Source organism: Dermacentor variabilis, unplaced genomic scaffold (assembly GCF_050947875.1).
Source record: "Dermacentor variabilis isolate Ectoservices unplaced genomic scaffold, ASM5094787v1 scaffold_13, whole genome shotgun sequence".
NCBI classification, from domain to species: domain Eukaryota; kingdom Metazoa; phylum Arthropoda; class Arachnida; order Ixodida; family Ixodidae; genus Dermacentor; species Dermacentor variabilis.
This window is the reverse complement of record NW_027460291.1, coordinates 44,444,959-44,457,659: the sequence shown is the minus strand read 5'-3', so window position 1 is coordinate 44,457,659 and position 12,701 is coordinate 44,444,959. Positions and strand designations below refer to the sequence as shown.

At 46.0% G+C, this 12,701-nt stretch overlaps 1 protein-coding gene across 2 annotated transcripts in view; it reads right to left on the bottom strand.

Annotated features, from left to right (window-relative positions):
- Positions 1-12,701, bottom strand: part of LOC142566856 (whirlin-like) — a 428,510-nt gene that overhangs the window by 166,879 nt on the left and 248,930 nt on the right. The window lies entirely within an intron of this gene.

Sequence of the window (12,701 nt, the reverse complement as noted above, 5' to 3'; positions counted from 1 at the left end):
TGCAAGAGGACCGTGATTCAAATCCCGGTGCCGCGCAATTCTCCTCCGGGAAATACAAAAAAAAAAAGAACCGTGTGTTGAGAAAATTGCACAAACAGGCCTGGAGTGCGGCCTGATCCCGGTGACCAGAACCGGTAACGCACTCTCTCACCAGAGCAGGATTGGCCACCCTGGTGCAGTACTTGGCCACAACCTCCTATATGAATACAACAATCAAACCCCGGCCCTCAGTCCCCAGCAGCCGCGAAGCAACTGACCACGGCGGCGGTCAGATCTGTAACGCTGCAGAGGGTGCTAAGAATACCTGGCTCCGGACAGGCCGCCATTGGAATCTGAACCTGGCAACGTTTCACGTTAGAACGCTATCTAGTGAGGCGAGTCTAGCAGTGTTATTGGAGGAATTAGAGGGTAGTAAATGGGATATAATAGGGCTCAGTGAGGTTAGGAGGACAAAAGAAGCATATACAGTGCTAAAAAGCGGGCATGTACTGTGTTACCGGGGCTTAGCGGAGAGACGAGAACTAGGAGTCGGATTCCTGATTAATAAGGAAATAGCTGGTAACATACAGGAATTCTATAGCATTAACGAGAGGGTGGCAGGTCTTGTTGTGAAACTTAATAAGAGGTACAAATTGAAGGTGGTACAAGTCTATGCCCCTACATGCAGTCATGATGACCAGGAAGTCGAAAGCTTTTATGAAGACGTGGAATCGGCGATGGGTAAAGTCAAAACAAAATACACTATACTGATGGGCGACTTCAATGCCAGGGTAGGCAAGAAGCAGGCTGGAGACAAGTCAGTGGGGGAATATGGCATAGGCTCTAGGAATAGCAGAGGAGAATTATTAGTAGAGTTTGCAGAACAGAATAATATGCGGATAATGAACACCTTTTTCCGCAAGCGGGTTAGTCGAAAGTGGACGTGGAGGAGCCCGAATGGTGAGACTAGAAATGAAATCGACTTCATACTCTGCGCGAACCCTGGCATCATACAAGATGTAGACGTACTCGGCAAGGTACGCTGCAGTGACCATAGGATGGTAAGAACTCGAATTAGCCTAGACTTGAGGAGGGAACGGAAGAAACTGGTACACAAGAAGCCAATCAATGAGTTAGCGGTAAGAGGGAAACTAGAGGAATTCCGGATCAAGCTACAGAACAGGTATTCGGCTTTAACTCAGGAAGAGGACCTTAGTGTTGAAGCAATGAACGACAATCTCATGGGCATCATTAAGGAGTGCGCAATAGAAGTCGGTGGTAACGCCGTTAGACAGGAAACCAGTAAGCTATCGCGGGAGACGAAAGATCTGATCAAGAAACGCCAATGTATGAAAGCCTCTAACCCTACAGCTAGAATAGAACTGGCAGAACTTTCGAAGTTAATCAACAAGCGTAAGACAGCGGACATCAGGAACTATAATATGGATAGAATTGAACAGGCTCTCAGGAACGGAGGAAGCCTAAAAACAGTGAAGAAGAAACTAGGAATAGGCAAGAATCAGATGTGTGCGTTAAGAGACAAAGCCGGCAATATCGTTACTAATATGGATGAGATAGTTCAAGTGGCTGAGGAGTTCTATAGAGATTTATACAGTACCAGTGGCACCCACGACGATAGTGGAAGAGAGAATAGCCTAGAGGAATTCGAAATCCCACAGGTAACGCCAGAAGAAGTAAAGAAAGCCTTAGGAGCTATGCAAAGGGGGAAGGCAGCTGGGGAGGATCAGGTAACAGCAGATTTGTTGAAGGATGGTGGTCAGATTGTTCTAGAGAAACTGGCCACCCTGTATACGCAATGCCTCATAACCTCGAGCGTACCGGAATCTTGGAAGAACGCTAACATAATCCTAATCCATAAGAAAGGGGACGCCAAAGACTTGAAAAATTATAGACCGATCAGCTTACTGTCCGTTGCCTACAAAGTATTTACTAAGGTAATCGCAAATAGAATCAGGAACACCTTAGACTTCTGTCAACCAAAGGACCAGGCAGGATTCCGTAAAGGCTACTCAACAATAGACCATATTCACACTATCAATCAAGTGATAGAGAAATGTGCAGAATATAACCAACCGTTATATATAGCTTTCATTGATTACGAGAAAGCGTTTGATTCAGTCGAAACCTCAGCAGTCATGGAGGCATTACGGAATCACGGTGTAGATGAGCCATATGTAAAGATACTGGAAGATATCTATAGCGGCTCCACAGCCACCGTAGTCCTCCACAAAGAAAGCAACAAAATCCCTATAAAGAAAGGCGTCAGACAGGGAGATACGATATCTCCAATGCTATTCACAGCATGTTTACAGGAGGTATTCAGAGGCCTGGAGTGGGAAGAATTGGGGATAAAAGTTGATGGAGAATACCTTAGCAACTTGCGATTCGCTGATGATATTGCCTTGCTTAGTAACTCAGGAGACCAATTGCAATGCATGCTCACTGACCTGGAGAGGCAAAGCAGAAGGGTGGGTCTGAAAATTAATCTGCAGAAAACTAAAGTAATGTTTAACAGGCTCGGAAGAGAACAGCAGTTTACGATAGGTAGCGAAGCACTGGAAGGGGTAAGGGACTACATCTACTTAGGGCAGGTAGTGACCACGGATCCGGATCATGAGACTGAAATAACCAGAAGAATAAGAATGGGCTGGGGTGCGTTTGGCAGGCATTCTCAAATCATGAACAGCAGGTTGCCACTATCCCTCAAAAGGAAAGTGTATAACAGCTGTGTGTTACCAGTACTCACATATGGGGCAGAAACCTGGAGACTTACGAAAAGGGTTCTGCTGAAATTGAGGACGACGCAACGAGCTATGGAAAGAAGAATGATGGGTGTGACGTTAAGGGATAAGAAAAGAGCAGATTGGGTGAGGCAACAAACGCGGGTAAACGACATCTTAGTTGAAATCAAGAAAAAGAAATGGGCATGGGCCGGACATGTAATGAGGAGGGAAGATAACCGATGGTCATTGAGGGTTACGGACTGGATTCCAAGGGAAGGGATGCGTAGCAGGGGGCGGCAGAAAGTTAGGTGGGCGGATGACATTAAGACGTTTGCAGGGACAACATGGCCACAATTAGTACATGACCGGGGTAGTTGGAGAAGTATGAGAGAGGCCTTTGCCCTGCAGTGGGCGTAACTAGGCTGATGATGATGATGACACCTTTCTTGCGCTGCATGTACACCCGTGAGCAAAAGTCTACGGACCAGGGGTTGCTCGATAAAGCTCACTTTCTCGTCTGTCTGTTAATGCAACTTGAAATTAAAGACTGCAGTTCAAACTTGGCATTACGAATTTTCTAGTGCACTCGTAAGTTTCCGCTTATGCGTGTTAATTACGAAGAACTTCTCTCTTTTCAGCGACCTCTTGGTCCGTATACTTTTGCTCGCAGGTGTACGCACGAGTTACCACTGGGCCGACGCGTATAGTACGTATATACAGCTGGGCTCCTAGGGAATGTGCTTGCTGAAAGGTTGCGCTCGAGCTATGCACCTATTCCTGTCAGGGCTTGTATTTTGCAAACGTTTCATTTTATTTTCCATTCTTTTGTTACCACGCGGCGCACTTAGTATACAGATCTCACACTAGAAATATTTCCTGAAAAGTATGGCGGTTTTATTAACGTGGCTTTTCGGTTTTCTGTTTCTCCATTTCTCTGTAGTTTCACCTAGATTTTCTGTTCACGGCTTTATCCGTAATTTCGCAGATTCTTTTTTTTTTAACATACTCACGCCGTTATGCGGGTAACTTGTACTCCCCTCGTGACTACCGCTTCCATGGGATGCGAAAGCGTCAAATGCTGGTATTTAACCGATCATACGAGTACAGACAAGCGCGCTGCATAGAATATACGACATGTGACAAGACATCCGGCACAACGCGATACATCCACGCATCCGACCTGCCGGTATTTTTTAGCCGTGTTGTGAGTGGCAAGATTTGCACGGAGAGCAGCAGCATCTTTTTAAGCAAGTAGGGCCGATTAGCTCGCGAAAATGGCATATATATATCTGCCTACACTTACGTGACTTGCGAAACTGCACAGAAATGTTAATTGAGCAGGGTAAAGACAGGAATAAATATTATTTCGCGCGCTGTATTGATAACAGCATTATCGCTTTACCGCATAGGAACTAATTCTGTTAAAATAAAGAGGAAGCTGTGCTTTTTAGCAGAAACAGGATTCTTTTTTAAAGATGAAAAACTTTTGTTGAAATAAATTTCCTGCAGTAAAAATTTAACATTTGTTCATATTTATCTCTTACAATGCCGCGATGGCTGCGGCAGGCGAGTCAGGTCCGAGCCAGTGAGAAAAGGCTGAGAAACTATTTGCTTGAGACATAATATGCTTGATAATATGCCGATAATATGCTTGAGACATGCCTGGGTGATGACTCGCTTAGCAATGCACACTCACGCACATGCACGCGACCGAGAGGCAAGCGCGCATACACGAAGATAGAAGATTCGGGAGTGCAGGTTGGCCATATTGCCACGTGATTGCAGACGAAGACATTTTGTTGGCTTCCTCAGAAGTAGGACGAAACGTAGAGCGGGTTGCGCGCGGACTTCGACGGAATCTTGTTTCCCGGTATATGAACAACTGCTTGTAAGCTATAAATAGGTGTAAATACACGTTGTATTACAACACTATTATGTTCTTTTTTTTTTCAGTCTCCCGCGTGTGCCAGCTATATTGGTGCAATAAGATCTGCTACACTTAATTGTTTCATACTCGCACTTGGGTGAGAGGAGAAGGATAAAAACATTATTGAATGAAAAGACATGAGTGACGAGAGCTTCTGCTTACCTTTACTTCCGTGTCGCGCCAGTGAGGCGACCGAAGTCGCAGTTGAGGGTGCAAAGCTAAAGATTAAGAACCGTGGGCTATCTACAGGTTCCTAAATCAAACACACGAAATCGGGGAATTATGTTTATTCGACCTTTGTTTTTGTTTCTCTCCTCCGCGCCGTTGGTATGCTGCTTTCGAGGACGGGATCTGAACCCATGACCACGTGCTCATCAGTAGAACGGCGGCCATGAACGTTGGCCCATTACGGCCATGATACATGCACAGTTTTCTCAAAACACGTGACGAGGCTTGCATTCCTTAGAAGACATTTCCGACAACGACACTTCTTACGACGCTATATACGTATACGTAGAATGTAAAACCGCTCAAAGCCGCACTCCACGATGCTGAATTCCTAAAGAAAGATCGTCGGGAAAACTTACAAGAAACTGAAGAAACAGATGCCCGCGCAAAATAATTTATTCACTCAAAGTTACAGGAAAACAGGCATCGGTAAATGGAGGTTATCGGGAGAACGCCGCGCACACATGTACGTAGACCGCACGGCATGCAAGAATTCTCGACTGGTGACAAGACCCAAAGGGAGGGGGGGGGGGGAGGCGGTTGCTAGACTTCCGCGAATGCAAATGTGGGTCGTCAATCCTGACCAGGCGGCGCTTAACTCCCGCCGATGCCCCCAAGTGCAGGCACTTCTGCATTCTTCACCGTGGTCGACACCGCGGGAAGGTAAACGGCGAGATCGTGTAAGCGGCGCGATCGATAAGCGTCAGCTTCCTCTTTTTTTTTTTTTCGCTAAATGCGCGGAGGAATATGCGGCAAACACCACGATGCTGCGCGCACTCTTCAACTACAAGTGTGGGGGAGAGCAAACAGTTCTGAAACCGCCGCTGAGACCGCATTACTCGGCCTCGTAATTTTTGCGCGCAGTAAGTCTTTGCTACCTTGTTTCTGTTTCTCTCTCTCGCTTTCTTACGAGGACTGACTTTAAACCGGTTCCAAAGAAATGCCATGCAAGAAGTTACGTATACCGAGAACAGCCTAGGAGGCAACTTCTTGGGAGGAACGAGTGGGCCAGCCATCTACTAAGCGTATAAGCATGCCGCCTTGATGCATGGACAGCGTATCCCAACCGGAGGAAGGCAACTCGTTCCATTGACCTATACAAGCCTTCCAGCTTTACAGCGTGCCTCGATACGTCAGCAGCATATGAGACTGTGGTGGGGGCCTGCAGCTGGCGATGTCGTCTTCAACTAAATGGTTTCGACGAAGCGGAGAATTGTGCTGTCTTGGGAACAGTAGGCAAAACTATGAGCCTGGGCTCTGGGATATGAGTAGACTTGCCAGCGATGTGGTTTGCCTCTTCCTTTTGATGACATCGTCACCGATCACGTTCCCGTATATTTTCATATTCCCCCAAAGCAAAGTAGCTGGCTAGAGGAATGTACCTCAGGCCAGCCTCTCTGCATTTAGTATCATTAAACGCTTATCTATGTCTCTTCTCGAACCGCAATGTCTGCAACCGATGACTGGAAATGTGAGAGAAAAAAAAATTGAGAAATGCGCAAAAAAAAAAAAAAACTATGCATGAGCAGACAACAAGAGTGCACACTAACAGGCGTTTATTAAAACGAATGTTTCTCTACACAAGAAATTCAAAATCCTTAAATGACCCTACGTGACCCTACCCATTCAGAATGACTGGCTCCACATGCTCCACAGATGTCGGCATACTTTTTCAAAAAAAAAAAAAAAGAAAGACGACTCAAGTGCAGGCGTCTAAGAAAACTGAGGCGAGAGAATACCCAAAGTACGCATTACGGCACGAGTGCGCGGAAGATACCGTCTGTCATTGGAAAACCATACATGATACTGGAGCAACGGGCCATCCAAGTCACCTTCCAATAGTGGTGTCTGCCATACGCAGCTGCGCCCTGCTCATTGGCGCCGCTGTAGTGCAGTAAGGTCTGTAGTACTTATCATTTTGTAGGCTTCAGCAAGCAATACTGCCATTTCTTTTTAAATCTAAGCCGTATGTGGGGCCGCCGCGGCCGTACTCGAAAGTGCGGTGGATAATGCTGCCACCGTTATGACGCAGAAGAGAAGCGTCGTAAGGTCGAATATCGACGCAAACCACGGGTGGCCAAAACGGCGGGAAAACATGAGCATGGGCTAGTTGGTGTTCGACAGACAATCATAGATTCATCGATCGAATCTGATTATGCAATCACATCACATTCGCTAGAATGAAGGAGGAGGACGTGTGATCTTTTTTAAAGCGTTTACAAGAAAGGTCAGACACATAGGCCTAAACTCTAGCCTGCTACTTTGCCACGAAGAAGAGGTTCGGCGAGGGAAAGTATAAGGATGAATGATGGTGAGGAGAAGGGAACAAGTACATGCGTCTGCACATTAGACAGCGGCGGTACTAACAATGTCCGTCCAGTCCTATGGAATGCAAGGAAGATTAACAGCGCTTTCGTTTTCTGCTGTGCAGTTGCAGTGTCAGGCCACGGGTCGAGAACAACACTCTACAACAGTGGTTGCCTGCCGACACTGGCTATGCAGTCGCCCAGCGTCCGTCTGTCAGGCATATATGCTGGGCAATCACACAAACTTCCACTGCCGAGCTCATAGGTACCTCCAAGGCACACATACCTGCTTCTAAATGTAACAGCGCATGGTATTGAATTGCTTAATTGATTTTCCTAATTTGGGCTACCTTATCTTTTAAAAAAAATATGTGAATGTGTCATCTAATGCTCCGGCATATACAGCACGGAATTTGGAGCAAAAAGTTCAGTAAGCGTACGTATGTTCTGCATTTTCAAACAATAAAGTACTACATGAAACCTGCAAGTATTATGTCGGTTCTCCATTACTGCGCCACAGGGTATATTACCACAAGTGACACAAGAGTACACAGAAGCCTTAAATGTGTTTGCATATGTATTGGTCTTCTTTATGCGTGCACCTGTCTTCGCCATTCTTTCCTCGACAAACATCGCATTCACCCTCTTGAGATTTCTGTCTCGACATTGGGCATCCGCCGTTACTGCATGTGTGCATCTCGGCATAGCTTGTGAACGTTGAAACGCGCTTAAATTGAAAATTGCGCGAGATCAAAGTAATGACCTTTTGCGTCATGAGATTTCACATTACATAAAAAGGAAACAAATAAAAGTGTAGACATCGCATTTCATTAAGTGTTTTACGAAACACTCCAACAAGCATTATTGAACATTCAAAACACGCTGAAGCAAGAAGCAAAACACCATCATAAACATTGCTTGCAGTGCAGACGTCACATCCCGAGCAGACACCAGTCAATATATCGAGGCAGTTTGACCTACAATGCAGTGCAATAAAACTCTTGTCGGCACGGATTAATCAAACTAAAATGCTCGGCAAAGTGACTGACTGTTTTCAATCGCCTGATAGGTTTTCCCAAAGCCCACATATCTGCTAATACAAAACACTACATACCCATTTGAGACAGAGAGAGACAGAAATAGAAGACAGGAAAGGCAGAGAGGTTAACCAGACGCACGTCCAGTTTGATACCCTGCACTGGGGGAAGTAGGTATGGGGATGAAGAGAGGTACCTAGGAGAGAGAGAGCACAGTTTCGCGCACAGTTGAAGGTTCGCACAAGGTCGATCTACACAAGGTTCCCAAGACCTGTCGACTTGAAGTATTTCAACATCGCTTTCGTGCCTTTCTGTGCCAGCGATGCGTACGACCAGGGCCGAAAATTACCGAAAATAGTCTAGAGCCCAGCTGGTTCAGTGCCGTCCGGAGAGCTTCACGCTTGAAGTCATATTGGGGCCAGATACAAGAGATGTGTTCAATCGTTTCTGTGGTTCCACAAGAGTCTCACATGGGCGTATCCCCCATTCAAATGCGGAACGAGTAGGCCTTCGTAGATGCCACCCCCTAGTCACAGGCGGCACAATACTGTCACTTCAGAGCGGGGAAGCTTTTGATGGCGTAGGTTTAAGGATGGATCCAGCCTATGAAGATGACACTTCGGGAGGTTGGGAGAAGACCAGTATTTGTGCGTCATAGCTTTAGCCACAATATGAAGCTTTCTTGCAGCGTCTGTTTTGGATATAAGGGGACTGAAACTGGCCGGGCTTCCAGATGGGCAGACCGGGCGGCTTCGTCGGCGAGGTCATTATCAGCAATGATTTGAGAGTCTTATAGTATGTGCATCTGGCATGACCTGTCATTGTCTTGCGGGCGGCGTCTATTAACGGCAAGAAGTTGCAGTGGCGCCTACTCACGAGGTAACGTAACGGCAAGAATGCCGCTCGCTCCATGGCTCGCTTGGCTGTAGTGCGCGCTCGTTCGCTTCGTACACCGTCCAGGACTGAGTGTTTGCCACTGAGTCCATTACCATTCCATTACATTACCATTCTTGGCAAATGCCCACGAATGGTAATGCGCCGCTCGGCACAAGGGACATACCACCCAAAACTGTGTTTACAGATGTGTCGTGCTTGCTGGCCGTGCACCTTTAATAAAAATTGTTGCTCCAACAAGCATCACACATTGTTGCGTGGCCCTCACTGTATATCAGCATAGTTGATGAATGTTCAATATAGTGGATATATAAACATGAACGACGCACCAGGTTATACATGTTGCATAAGATGGAAGTAAACAAAATTGCATGTATTTCACTTAGTTGCATCGTATTCAATAAATAACCGCTTCACTTAAGCTTCGTTTTATACAGAATCCAGACCGTGTGTTCGGTATGCATAGCTTTTTATTTAGGATGTCACCAAAGAAAATTCCCTGCTTAATGAAATTTGGTAAAGATAGCTGTGAATTCATGAATAAATCTGCTTTAAAAAACTCAATAAAGACAAATGAAAAATTTATTAAATAGGTTTATTAAACCTTCCTTTCGAGTTCGCCTATCTAGCAAAGCTACATAAACTTAACTAAAAGCTTTTCGCGCACCAGCGTGGGACGTGATTGGACACTGACCCCGCGATTATGTTCGTTATCACCTCGATCGTTCGAACGGCCGCCAATCATGAAATCCGCTTAAGTAAGCCACGTTTTTCGAGTGTAGGCACTGCTGTTTTTTTGCAATCTGCGCGCTCGCACACACAGGGTATATCAGGGGGGGGGGGGGGGGACGTATTCTGTAAGAGTCCACCTAGTGGACTATACATATGGGCCGCTGCTGATTGGCTAGGGTCACTCGTCGCCTCCTCTCTCGTACAGCTGCATCCAATCAGCAGCGGCCAAAATGGACCGTACACTAGGTGGACCCTTAAAGAATATCCCCCCCCCCCCCAGGCCGATACCGGAGGTTGTGATACCGCTGGAGTGCTGGCGCACGCCTGCGACTGATCTTCGCTGTACAATGAAAGTCTGGCATCGTTTCGTAGGCTCTATTTCGTGAGAACACGAACCTACCTTCATGTAATCTAAGAAACTAAATACGGTTTACCCCAGTTTTGTTCTCAATTCCTGATTAAATGTATTGTTCTTTCTCTCTTTCTTTTTTTATTATGTAAGGAAGAAGAAGAAGAGGCAACGTTGGGAGGGGAGAAGAGAAAGAAGGGGACAATAAACAATTACTCAAGACTTCTTGAACCCAGCTGTAGCAAATTTTTCAGAATATCGACACCTCCTATTCCCTTGGCCTAAAAATTCATTTCACACCAGAAAAACTGAAGTCATCTTTACCCAATTACGTTGTCGAATACCAAAATTAAACTTCTATCGTCACAGGGCTGGTCTGGTGCCCTCCCCTCTGTGCCCAGTCTGTGGAGAAGATGAAACAATAGATCATTTTTTCATATTCTGCCGCCTTTTCACTTTAAGAAAAAATCTAGAATCAAGATTTACACAGCTTGGTTTGAGCTTTTCAATTATAAATATCCTTTCTCTAGGAGCCTCCTCTCTTGGACAGTGCCACAGGGATATTTGCTCAACCGTGGAGGATTTTATAATTGCTACAAAGAGATTATCTTGAATTCTTAAACATTTTATTTTTGTTCATTTCCTCCAGTTAGCTTTACCATTTTCAGTTTTTTAATAAAGATAGCCTAATTTCATCCAAATCTTGGCCAATCCCCCACAGTGGGTGTGCGCCATCGCATAAGGAATACCATACCATACCATACCATACCACAAGGATAGATACCTTGTCCTACTGACGTATCTCAGTTTTATTACAAATTTGGCGCAGCCAAGGACAGGATTGGGACCTGTGTTGTGCACCTCATCCGCTTCGTTTCGTCGAGGACCATGTGCTTGGACGCTATTCAAATCTGCGCGGACGGCGACAGGCACGCGTGCGTGGCAAGCCTTTCCACGGAGGACGGTTGGCTGTTGCGGGTGAGCACTGATGCCTTGTTCAATACGCTCACGAACGGCCTTTTGCTATCGGCGGTACAACGTAACCGTGCACAACCAGCATGAGTGAACAAGGCCGAATATATGAGAGTGCGCAAGACATTTTTCATCATATAATGGAACTCGAGCAGAGAAACAGTGAACACCAGCAACAAATAGTAGAGCTCGTGACGAAAAACGACCTCCAGCATTCTCGGAGCCCGTCGTTGGAACCGTTTAAACCGGATGTTTATGACGGTTCGTCACATGCAAACGCTCAAGCTTGGCTGAGTTTCTATGAGTACGCGTGCGAACACAATGGTTGGCGACAAGACCTTGACAAGGTTATGAATATGCGCTTGTACCTACGAGGCATAGCGAAAACCTGGCATGACTTGAGGATCACCCAAAGAGCGCACCTGCCATGGGCTGAGAGGAGAGACAGTTTTTTGACGTCTTTCTCCGAGAATAAACACCAGAGCTGGGACAGCGCTATCGCCTTCAAACATATTTCCGGCTCTCTCGTAGATTATTTTTTAGAAGAGAAGGCTGTCACATATTGCTTACTCCACGTTATCGGACTCGCCGCTCGTACCTCTGATTAAATTAGGATTGCCGAAGAGCATGCAGCACGAGGTCCAACTACGAACGCCGCATACTGTTGATGACTTGCTTACAAATCTGAAATATTTATGCACACTGCAGCATCAAGAGAGTGCTTCTAACGGCTACAGTACTTCATCTAATGAAGATCACACACTGTGGTGTAAAAACGTGACCAAGTTGACATCGGGAAGTCACGCTCTCTCATTTCAAGAGACCATCTTTCTTACCCACCGGGCCAAGCTTGAGCACATTTCTGTGCAAGCAAATGGGAGGGACGTTGAGGTTCTAGTAGATAGTGGAGCTTCGGTAACAGTTGTAAACAAGAGCGAAATTCCGGACCTAAGCATCGCGGAAGATTGTCTTGTGACGGTGTATGGCTACGACGGCAAGAAACAGACGTATATTGAGTTGGCGGAAGTGTTGGTCACGTGCAAACAAAAAAGCACCTTAACTAAGGCTCTCGTACTCGATGGAGTAAAATATCAGTTGCTCTTGTCTCGCCCAGTCATGCAACAGCTACGACTTAACCTCTACTACTCGAGATGACCGCCAAATGTCTTCGGTTTCGCTTGCTGATCATTATCAGAAGCCCACCACAGGGGCGGACGTTATCAAGCTGTATCCAGAGCTAATATGCGTCAGGGGCTACCCCCAGGCCACATCAAAGTTTGAAGTACCGTTTGAAGTTCGCGACAAGACTGTAGTGAAACGCAAGGCCTACAATATGTCGCGAGAGAAAGAAACATTGGTTGAAGGAAGAAATACAGAAGATGCTCGACGCCGGTGTAATCCGCCCATCAACCTCTGCCTTCGCTTCTCCGATCACCATTGCTACTAAAGGAGATGACACATTTCGTCTCTGCAATGATTTCAGGCAGCTAAACTAACAGATTGACTTATTTCCCTTTCCAATGCCACTTATCG